Below are 11924 nucleotides of genomic sequence, written 5' to 3'. Positions count from 1 at the left end.
GCAGCCAGAGGGAGAACTTTGGAGATTGAATGCAAATTAAGCATACTATTTTCACTTTTTTGTTTGTTTGTTTATTTGTTTGCTTTTTCTTTCTTGTGTCTTTTCCCCTTTTGGTCTGATTTTTCTTTTACAACATGACAAATATGGACCTAGGTTTAAAATGATTATACATGTATAAACTATATCAAATTGCTTGTTTTCTTAGGGAGAGGGGACATAAGGGAGGAGAAAAAAGTTGAGGCTCAAAATCTTTTTTTTTTAAAGCCATTGGAGGATTTTATTTGTATGTTTTATACCCTTAGAAAAAGAATCCCAGGATTTTTCCTCCTGTGTGTTTTCATCTTTGCTCCTTCATGGTGCATGATGTCAGCTGAGATTATAAACACAGTGAACCCGAATTGATGGGATGGTAGCAGATTATTCTGCCACTTTTCCAGATCTTTTAATTGAACATCAAATTTGGGACTGATTATGTTACACTTGCTTAATCTGTCCGTGAGGTTTGCAATAATTTTTCTTGCTCTGTGAACATCAATGATCTCAAATTCACCAATGTAACTTTACTTCATCATCACAATTAAGAACTGGATGATTACTTTAGGGTATGGCCTAATAAGAACCTGGTGTTTTCCTTACTTTTCTGCATTGTTGTTGCTTTTGAGAGCATCTGTCAGCACATTCGTGTGCATTGTGGTAGCGCTGCAAGATGGTGGAAAGAGAGGGACTCAAAATCTTAAAAAAATGAATGTTGACAACTATCTTTACTTGTAATTGGAAAATAAAATAGAAAATCAAATAAATTATGCTTTTCACTTATATAATTCAATTAGACAAGCATTCCTTAAGCATACAGTACATATGAAACATGTATAAGATATGAAGCATCAAGATCAGATTTCTCTGCCTCCAAGATCATTGCTCTATCAACTACACCAAATTGCCTCAAATCTGACACATAATAGGGAGTCAATATGTGCATAGTAAATTAGATTGATTCAATAATTACTGGTGAGAGTCTTTGTGATTTCTTATGACAACCCATCTGTAATTTAGTACATAAGCAAAAGAGTTATCAGCCTAAAGAGATTGGACAAAAGATACCTAGTCATTCAAGCATGTTCACACTTCTCTTTCTGGAGACAATCCACATGGAAACAAGGGAAACTTGCTTCTAGAAATGTGAAATGGTGTATAATCTGTTTCTTATCCACTTACTGGGTAGTGATAAAGAGCCTTTGAATTGGCTATTGAGCTACAACCTAATATATCTGCCTAGCCAAACTGATTTTACTTCCCTGATAGTTTTCTAGTATAAAAGGATTTCTTTTAGATGGGAAGAGGTCATGGTACTGATAATCTAATCTTTAAACCCATATCACCAAGTGTTTGGGAATGAATGAAACAGTTGGGGTTTTTTCTGTTTCAGTTTTTCTTTCCAGATCTTAGGGAAATAAGTATCAGATAAGATGGACTAGGTTACAACTTTATGAGCTTTGAAAGGTCAGAACAATCTTGGGAGGTCCAGCAACTATGGTTTCTAGCAGAGTCTGCTTAAAGCAGGAACTAGTTCAGTATCAATGGACCTAGTTTCTGAGAGACAGTGCCTTGAAGGTAAAGGAGTAACTTATCTGTTGACTGTTCATAGGAGGAATGTTCATAAAAAAAAAGTCTTTTAAGTTTGAGCCCACATTGCCCCGAGACAAAGATAGAGGAAAGTGGGCTCCCATTTTCAGATGTTTTCATAGCAGCTCTTTCTATAGCTTCTCATAAAACCAATTGATAAAACTGGTAGTTTTTTTGACTACTTCTCCCTGATTTTGAAGAGATCTCAATCAATCAAAATTGCAGTAAGATCTCAAGTGAAAATTGATGTTAGGGGAGATGACAATTGGGTAAATGATATTCAGAAGATATTAATTGGTGAAGCAATTAGATAGCTCACTGGGCCCTCAGTATGCCTTTAGGCACTTATTAGTATGATTCTAGGCATGTCACTTGACTTCAGTTTGCTTCAGTTTTTTTTTTAACTGTAAAATTAAAAACACATATTTCCCAGTGTTATTATGGGAATCAAATGATAAAATATTTATAAAATATTTAGTACACTGCCTGGCAAATGGTAGGAACATAATAAATGCTTATTCGCTTTTCTCCTTTCCTCCTTAATTTTCAAAATGAGGAATAAGTACAGAGTCTGTAAACTATAGATCAGTGAATTTGACTTTGATTCCTGGGAAAATTTTAAAACCTATCATTAAGGGATCATTCTTGAACATTTAGAAAGAAAAAAAAATGATTACAAAGAAGCTGATGGCTTCATCAAGAACAAATCATGCCAGAAAAACCCTACTTCCCTTTTACTTAGTCTTAATTAAAAAAAAAAAAAGAACTTTAAAACAAACAACGTTTCCATAGACACAGCAGAAAGAGGATTCTATGTGACACTCAGAATCATCTATGCTTTGTCTGTTTAAAAAGGGCAGGAGTGTCTTACTCTTATAGATTTCTCTCCTTCTATTAAAAATTGAGAAAAAGAAACTTTATAAAAAATAAAGTCAAACTAAGCAGAGTCACACAGTGGCAATATACAACAATGTATATATCTTTCTAATTTGACATTCATTACTTCTATGTTAGAAGGTGGATAATTCTCCATAGGTCCTTTGGACCCCTGGCTGGACCATGGCTTGATGAGAGTTCTTAAATTTTTCAAAATTGTTTTTTCTTTAAAGTGTATAAATTAAATATATAAATTATTCTCCTGATTTTTTTCATTTCACTCTGCTTCCATTCATTCTATTTTTAATTTTCCTAATAACATCCCCTTATATTTATATAACACAATTTGTATAGTCATTTTCCAATTGTTTAAGGAACAATTTAAGGCAATTCTTTTTTTTTTTTCTCTCTCCCTATTAGTTCCCCTCCCATCTCAAATCATGAAATTTATTTTCTTAACATCTATTTCCCCTTAAGTATTCCTCTACCTCTTTTTTAAAAATTTATTTATTTATTTATTTTAATTTATAATTTTTTCACAGTATATATGCATGAGTAATTTTTAAAATAATATTATCCCTTGTATTCATTTTTCCAAATTATCCCCTCCCTCCCTCTACTCCCTTCTCTTCTACCTCTTGATATTCCCTCCTCTATTTTGTTTCTCTGTTGAATTAGAGCATGATATATGGTTCACCAAACTCTGTGTGTGTGTGTGTGTGTGTGTTCCACCCTTCTTTGTCCATTTCAGATGGGATGCAAATTCATCTGGTGCCAATCTCCCTATACCTTCTTCAAGGTTTGTATCCTCACTGTGCTCAAAAAGTTATCAAACTGTGGATACCCTTTGACACAGCAGTGTTACTACTGGACTTATATCCTAAAGAGATCTTAAAGGAGGGAAAGGGACCCACATGTGCAAAAATATTTATGGCAGCCCTTTTCCTAGCAGCTAGAAACTGGAAACTAAAGGCATGCCCATCAATTGGAGAATGGCTGAATAAATTATGATACATCAATGTTATGGGATATTATTGTTCTGAAAGAAATAATCAGCGGAATGATTTCAAAGAGGCTTGGAGAGACTAACATGAACTGATGCTGAGTGAAATGAGCAGAACCAGGAGACTGTTATACAACAAAACTATACAATGATCAGTTCTGATGGACATGGCTCTCTTCAATAATGAGATGATCAAACTGGTTCCAAATGTTCAGTAATGAAGAGACCCATCTATACCCAGAGAGAAGACTATAGGAATTGAGTGTTGACCACAACATAGCATTTTCACTCTTTCTGTTATTGTTTGCTTGCACTTTTGTTTTCCTTCTCAGGGTTTTTTTTTTCTAGATCCGATTTTTCTTGTGCAGCAAGATAACTGTATAAATATGTATACATATATTGAAACTAGCATATATTTTAACATATTTAACATGTATTGGACTACATGTATTGGAGGGGTGGAAGGAAGGAGGGGAAAATTTGAAACAGAAGGTTTTGCAAGGGTCAATGTTGAAAAATTACCCATGCATATGTTTTTGTAAATAAAAAGCTATAATAAAAAAGAGGGAAAAAAGATTTATATCCTCTTCTCACCTTATATGAGAAACTATCAATTCTAGTCTCTTCTTCCTCTTTTCTACAGGAATCTATTCCTTCTTTTGCCTTCCCTTCTTATTTTATTCTTCAAACTTCAAAACAGAACCAACCCACTTTCAAGACCTCTAATTCTCTAGCTTAATTCCCTCATGATCTTTTGAAGACATTAAGATGCTAAAAGGACACTTGTTTCTTTTCCTTCTGCATTACAAAAAAAGTCCTTTCTAATCATTCAGATCAATTTACTTTCTAATTTCCTATTAATTTGTTTTTCAATTTCATAGTTCTTTCTCATTTCTGATCTTTTCATGGAAATATTGAAAGTCTTTTATTCCTTAAATGTTCATTTCTCTTCTGCAGAATTATACTAACCTTTTCAGGATAAGATACTCTTGGTTCTAATCCTCTTTCTTCTGTCTTGTGGAATACTTAAATTCCAAGATCTCCTTCAGTTTTTTGTGGAAGTTATCAAGTCTTGTATGATCCTGAATATAGTTCCTTGATACTTGTAGTCTTTTCTATATACTAGTTTTTGAATGGGGTTTTAGTCCAGGAGCAGTCTCTATCCCTTGATGAACTTTTGGGTGAGGTGGATTGGTCATGCCCCAGAGTCAAGTGGGTGCTTATACTGGCCTCCACATCTTCGGGTAAGGCCCTGGATCTTTGAATTTTTGGAATGCTGGCCTTCTTTGCTACCTGACGATGAAGTGTTAAGGACTCTGTATGCTCTAGATGTGGAATAGATCAGTCTTGTCTTCATGCAATGGCATCAGGCAAGCTGACATCATGCTGGAGAATGTCATTTTCTTCTACCATTTCTCTGATCTTCCAAAGCCTCCTATCTGGAGCTTCCTGAATATCTTGGAGATTTTTCAGGGAAACTCTTCACTCTTGCTCTGGATACTGAGTCTTGCTATCCTCGCTTTGAATGATATATCCTTTTCCCCCACTGCCTATGGGATTTTGGCTAATTTTCAGTAGAATTATGGGACAGAAAAAGTAATTTGCAGTAGTTTTTTTTTTTTTTTTTTTTTTTTTTAGATTTCTTAGTCATTATTTGTCTGGTGCAAATAATGGTTTTGACAAGTAGGGATATGGGGCTAGACAGTTACTCAGCTACTTTGGCAAGAAATCCTCTCTTTGGCTTTAGAGTGCATAAGGAGGGACCTGAGAGGTTATCAGCTTCAAACCACTCATTTTGCTGATGAGGAAACTGAAATATAGTAAGGTGATGATATACTCAGTGCCACATAGGCAATAAGTATCTGAGGCAGAATTTTAACTGTGTTCTTCTGTAGTCCAAAACTCTATCCACTAAGCAACATTGTCTCCCATAACCAAACATTGTATAAGTGAATATATTTTGGGCTATTGAAAATGAAGCTGAAAAGCCTAACTCATGATACTCCCATTCTCCCCTATAGTTCCAGACTGTTAATTTCCCTCCTGTGTTTGTTCTTTTTTTCTTTTTTTTTTCCTTTTTCCCCTTGTGGAAGTAGAAAGTATGAATCTATGATTTCTTCACTGTAGGGACACACTAGTATGGGATTCAGTTCACCTATGCAGATCAACAATTTATCTATAATTGATTGTCTTAAAGTTTTGGGACACTGGAAATAAATTACTTTCCTATATAGTGGGAATGTGTCAGAAGCAGGATGTGAACCCACTAATTCTACTTAGCCACCCTACCTTTGACCAATGAAATCCCAAATAAAAAAGAACAACATCAAAAGAAAGGATGGAACATACAAAACAAATAAAATGAGTGGCTTAAACCATACTGAAGGATTCAAGAAGAAAATATCTCTGTAATGGTATTAACAAGGTCTTATGGTTATAAGCTTAAAACTCGAGTTTGGCCATTGCCAGCTCTACAGAGCCTGCTAAGTTGGAAAAAAATTTGCAGTATGGTCTTGGTGACATTTCACACCATGCTTGCTAATGTCCAAGAGCCAGTTTAGCAAAGAACAGAGAGGCTCAACACCAGAAGGTTGGCCACAAGGTTCAGAATTATTTGGCCATGGAAACCCATGAAATATATGGTAATCAAGCATTTCCCTAAGCCCTGTGAGGTCCTGTTGTGTTGCAGGGATGGTGACTGAAATAAGAGGCAACGAATTCTGAGAATCACCCAGTTAACAGACCATCTACAAACATTACTGTAACTATTACTCCTGACTCTGGGACAACGGGCCCTTAGAGGTGAAATCTCACCTGTATCCCCTCCCAGACAACTCCAAAACATACCGTCCTGGATCATACAATTCCTGCCCTTTCCCTACTCTGGTTCTTCTAAATAAAAATAGAGTAATGAAAAGAATAATAATAGTAACTTAAGATTGCAAGGAGCTTTACAAGTATCATCACAGTGTATCTTATATTTCTTACTTTCCCCTAGTAAGAATGAGAAAGAACATTTATACTATGCTTTAAAATATGCAAAACATTTTATAAGTATATTATTTATAAAATCAAAATTTAAATATTATATTTTAATAAATATATTGCTTTATTCTACATTTATTGCCTTATGATGATAATAATAATACTTATCTTTTACATAGCATTTTTAGGAGTTACACATTTTATCCTAAATTTGTTGTCTTCCCCATCATATATAATATCTTATATTTTTATAGAACTCTGAGGTTTACAAAAAGCTTTACTTATTTTGTCACCTTTCATCCTCTATTTGTTGCATTCCCTAAATGATGATAGCTAGCATTTATCCAGGATTATAGTTTGCAAAGTGTTTTATAAAAATATTATTTTATCCTATATTTATAATATATATTATAGCTATGATAGAAATTATTAATCAGACACAATTAATTAGCTACAGCATGATATTAATTAGCTATAAAGCTAGCATTTATATAGCACTTTAAGATTTGTAAAATATTTTACAATGTTATCTCACTTCATCCTCACAATAACCAACTTTACTGTACAGATAAGGAAAATAAAGTTGAGTGATTTGCCCAGGGTCACACTGCTAGTAAGAACCTGAATGGTATTGAACTTGGCTCTTCCTGACTCCAGGAAGGTTCATCACTCTATCACCAGACTGCCTATTAGAGTGCAGATTTCTTGAGGGCAAGGACTATCTGGCTCGATTGTATTTGTAAGAATTCCTGGGACATAGTAAGTGCTTTTTTTTTTTTCATCCATCTACTTATCAATTATTTCATTCATCCACTCAACCCAAGATCTTTCTTTAAAGGTCATTGAGGTGATATTTGGATGGAAAATTTTCATATCCATATTTATAGCTTCTCAATTAAAAAAAATAAACTAATAGATTAAAAGATACTAGAACTGATTGGGACCATGGCTCTCACACACTTCTCCAAAAAAAAAAAAAAAAGATAAAATGGATAATGGGTTAAAATGTTTTCATTGGATGTCCAAAGGCCATAGACAATATTACTTCATAAGACCTTTGTTCATCTATTCCTGAGGGGTTCCAAATGAGTATAAGCATAAAACAGCCAATGAAGAGGATTATACTCATACTCATATTTATTACAGATGTAAAAGAAGAGAAATTCTATGAAGACTTTGACAAGACCCTCCAAACCAAATCAACATCTTGCTTGATATTTGATGGCTTCAGTGGGAAGGTGACATTGGGACAGATATAATGAGAAACATAGTTGGGGATTGAGAAATAAGAGGTGCCAGAGACTTGTTGATTGACCAAAAGCCTTTTGCTTGTATGACATTTTATCATGTATAGGCTCCGAATGGAGCAAGCATCAAACATTTGAGAGAGAGAGAGAGAGAGAGACAGAGACAGAGACAGAGACAGAGACAGAGACACAGAGAGAGAGACAGAAGTGAGGGGAGAGGAATGGAGGGAGAGAGGGAGAAGAAAATTATTATCATAATTAATAACTGACTACTGATGTGAGCCCTTTCAGAATCAGCCTTCTACATGGAGACAGATCTTAGCCAGGTTAGAGCAAAGGTAAAAATTGACACCTAATTAGAAGAAAGTATAAAGATGAAAAGATACAGTATGTGATTATAACAGTTACAATCTGATCTGTTCAAATGAGGTGTTATTTTGAAAAATAGGAAATAGGTAGGAGTCAACATATTGACTCTGATTGGCCACCACTTGTTACAGAAACTTAAGAAATGATACAAAGTCACTTTTTAAGATGTAAAAAAAAATGAGAAAATGGTTCAGTATTTCCTTATTTAGTAAAAAATCATGGGAGTCAAGGGCCATACAAATTGGAATTATTCACTCATTTGCAACCTCTTTCAGAAAGATTATAAGCAATATTATTTCCCCAAATACTCCTTCCCCCCCAAAAAAAAAGTGGATGGGAAAATAAGCCTACCAAAACATGGCAGATTATCCCACTGCAAAAGTGATAACAAATAGATGGGAAATGGAAGCAGCTGCTTGAGAAATCTATTCTTATTAACAATAATCATGAACTGTATCAACTAAAGTCCCTCATTTCAGCATATAATATGATTAAATGGAACTGGTGCTTATGAAACTGAAGAAAGGAAGGGAAGAACTTGATTAAAGATGTACAGAAGAAACCAGAATCACAGTTTTAAAGGTATTCAAGGGTCAATTGTCAGCATATTTCAAAGAGAAGGATATTTCAAAACAGTGGGAAAAGACCATGAAGATAATCATTAGTAAAAAAAAAAAAAAAAAAGGCATTGACAATTAGTGACCCATATGTTGACTTTCTCATTTCCATAACATTTTTAGCAGACTATTTGAAGTTGAAGACACGAGAAAGGAGCAGGCAGATTTTTGCTGGCAATTTTCTACAGCAAACTATACTTTGATAATATATAATTAACTGAGATGTGTAGAGGTACAATATCCACTGTTAAGGAGGCAGTGTGGTACAGTAGGAACTGGGTCACAAGAAATGACTCAAATCCTTCCTCTGATACTTACTACCTGTGTGACTTTGGGTAGGATATACTGCTTCCCTGGGCTTCAATGTCCTTATTGGCACAATGAGAGGTTTGGATTATCTTTAAGATCTTCTTTTTCATTTTTAAATTGACCATCATATATTGTATTTTTTCTCTGTGTGTAATCTCTCCCTCCTTCCTTCTCCTCACCTTTCTCCCCTCTTTTCTCCCCCTCCTCCTCCTCCTCCTCCTCCTCCTCCTCCTCCTCCTCCTCCTCCTCCTCCTCCTCCTCCTCCTCCTCCTCCTCCTCCTCCTCCTCCTCCTCCTCCTCCTCCTCCTCCTCCTCCTCCTCCTCCTCCTCCTCCTCCTCCTTCTTCTTCTTCTTCTTCTTCTTCTTCTTCTTCTTCTTCTTCTTCTTCTTCTTCTTCTTCTTCTTCTTCTTCTTCTTCTTCTTCTTCTTCTTCTTCTTCTTCCTCCCCATCCCTGCCCATCCACCTTCCCCCAAGCCCTCTCTCCTTTAGACTAATCATTCCCAGTAGATTCAAACAATCCACAGTAAGGATGGTGCTCTGAATAGACTACTGGGAGTCTAGGAGAAATCTAACCTTTTCTGGAAAATAGAAATAATAATAGTACTAGAGTTCTTATGAGGAGAAAATGAAGTAGTATTTATAAAGTATGTTACGAGTGTTACATTTTTATTTAAATGCTAGTGCTATTATTGTTATGTGATTTGGATTCAAGGGAGGGAAGAAGGACAATGGAGAGATTGGAAAAACTGTAAGAAAGGTCCTGAAACAGTTGGGGCAGGTGAGGAAAATGGTAGCTATGTGTAATGTCATGGCATAGAGAAGATCAAATGGATAAAGGGCCCATCTGGAAGGCTTCTTGTCCATGCTATTTGGAGAATTGGGGGAAGGGTGATGATGCTGACTTATGATTTCATGCATATAGGGATCTCTTGTTAAGAAATGGCCTCTACTAATTCCGATTAGGGATTTTTCTATATACTGTATGGTGTTAGAGAGCTTTATTGGGGCACTGGGAGATTAAGTGCCCTTATCACGTATCCAGAGCATGTGAACACGTCTCCTGGACTCCAAGGCTTGTCCTCTGTTCACTACACCATGATGTCTCCCATTGGCAGTAATATTCCATATAAAAGTGATCTATTTTATTTTAACTAACTAAAATTTTGCAATTTAAAAATTTTTAGATTTGAGACTTAGATATTTATTGGATCATAGATTTAGAACTGCCAGGGTTTTCACACATCACCTAGTCTTAACTCCTTATTTAATAGTTTGGAAACTAAGATCCAGAGAGACTGAAATGTCAGATATCATTCAGGCAATCAGTAACAGTGAAGTTGAGATTCAAGGCCACATCCTCCTACATCAAGTTCTATACCCTTTCCTTTTTGTATCTTTGTCAAATCATATTTAATATTTCCTGCTTATAATAAAATATTTAACCTATACTTAGTTTTAGAGTTGAAAAGGACCTTAGAGATAAACCAGTTCAAACCCTTTATTTTTACAGAACAGGGGAACGATTTTAATTTCTAGAAATTCAGCATTATCTCAGAATCAAGCCTTCTAGCAGAAAGCCAAATTTCTTAGACAAGGTAGTCCTGAGAACTGCCTTTCAACTAACCCCAAGTGTGAGCATTTGGGGATTGGTCTCTATAGAGAGCTTTTCAGCAGCAAGTCATTGTTGAAAGAGTAGTGTGTGTGTGTGTGTGTGTGTGTGTGTGTGTGTGTGTGTGTACATGTGCTCATGAATATAAACATATCTGAATAGGCATATATCCACATATATGTACAGATGTGTGCACGTACATACACATATCTAGAGACACACACACATATGCAGCCATACATACAGATGCTAGTCTTTGAGTTTTGCAAAACATTTATCTGCATTATCTGCTTTGACCCTCACAACCAATTTCTGCTCACATCACTGGGTATCATTTCACATAAATCTTCCTAGGTTTATCTGGAAATGAAATCCAGTCAAGACAATAATCATTTATAAAACATTAACCATATGTCAGGCATTGTGGTAAACACTGGGAATAAATAAAAGCAAGGAGAAATATGCATGTAGGTAGAGAAAGAGACAGAAGACAGAGAAAAAGAGAAGAGACACAGAGACAGAGAGACAGAGAGAAAGAGTAAGAGAGAGAGAGAAAGAGAGAGAGAGCAAAAGAGTGAGAGAGAGAAAGAAAGAAAGAGAGAGAGAGAGAGAGAGAGAGAGAGAGAGAGAGAGAGAGAGAGAGAGAGAGAGAGAGAGAGAGAGAGAGATTCTTTGCCCTCCAATTGCTTGCATTCTAATGGGGGAAGACAACACTTAAAATGAAAATGAAAACTCAGGACTGTTCCCTTCATTATTTTTTATAAGCACAATACCACACTGCTTTTGTAGTCCATAATTTGTTGTTCAACTATTCCCCAATTGATGGGCATATTCTCAGTTTCCAAATCTTTGTCATTTCAAAGTTGTAGAAGTCCTATTAATATTTTTGCAGCTATTGGTCCTTTGATATCTTTGGGGTATAAGCCTACTAGCAGTATTGCTAGAATAAAGGGTCTGCATAATTTAGTAACACTGAGGACATAGTTCCTGATTGTTTTCCTGAATGACTGGACTAATTCATGGCTCCAACATCCATATATTAAAGGTCCTGTTTTCCTGTTACCCCCTTCAACAGTCGGCATTTGGGGGTCAATTTTGGTATTTTCCATTTTTGTTTGCCAAATATGGATGGGAGGAGGACCTTCAGAATTGCTATAAGTGAACTTTAGAATTGCTCGAATTTGCATTTCTGTATTACTGACTTGGAGCATTTTTTTTTCACATCGTTATTGATAGCTTAGATTTCTTCCTTAGGAAAAAAACTGCCTGTTTAGTTGTTTAATTT

At 35.5% G+C, this 11924-nt stretch overlaps 1 pseudogene; it reads right to left on the bottom strand.

Moving 5' to 3' along the window:
• Positions 1-298: 298 nt before the first annotated feature.
• On the bottom strand, positions 299-689 carry LOC141561852 (small ribosomal subunit protein uS8-like; annotated as a pseudogene).
• Positions 690-11924: the final 11235 nt, after the last annotated feature.

The sequence above is a fragment of the Sminthopsis crassicaudata genome, chromosome 3 (assembly GCF_048593235.1).
Source record: "Sminthopsis crassicaudata isolate SCR6 chromosome 3, ASM4859323v1, whole genome shotgun sequence".
Lineage (NCBI taxonomy): Eukaryota > Metazoa > Chordata > Mammalia > Dasyuromorphia > Dasyuridae > Sminthopsis > Sminthopsis crassicaudata.
This window is presented reverse-complemented; position numbering and strand designations above follow the sequence as displayed.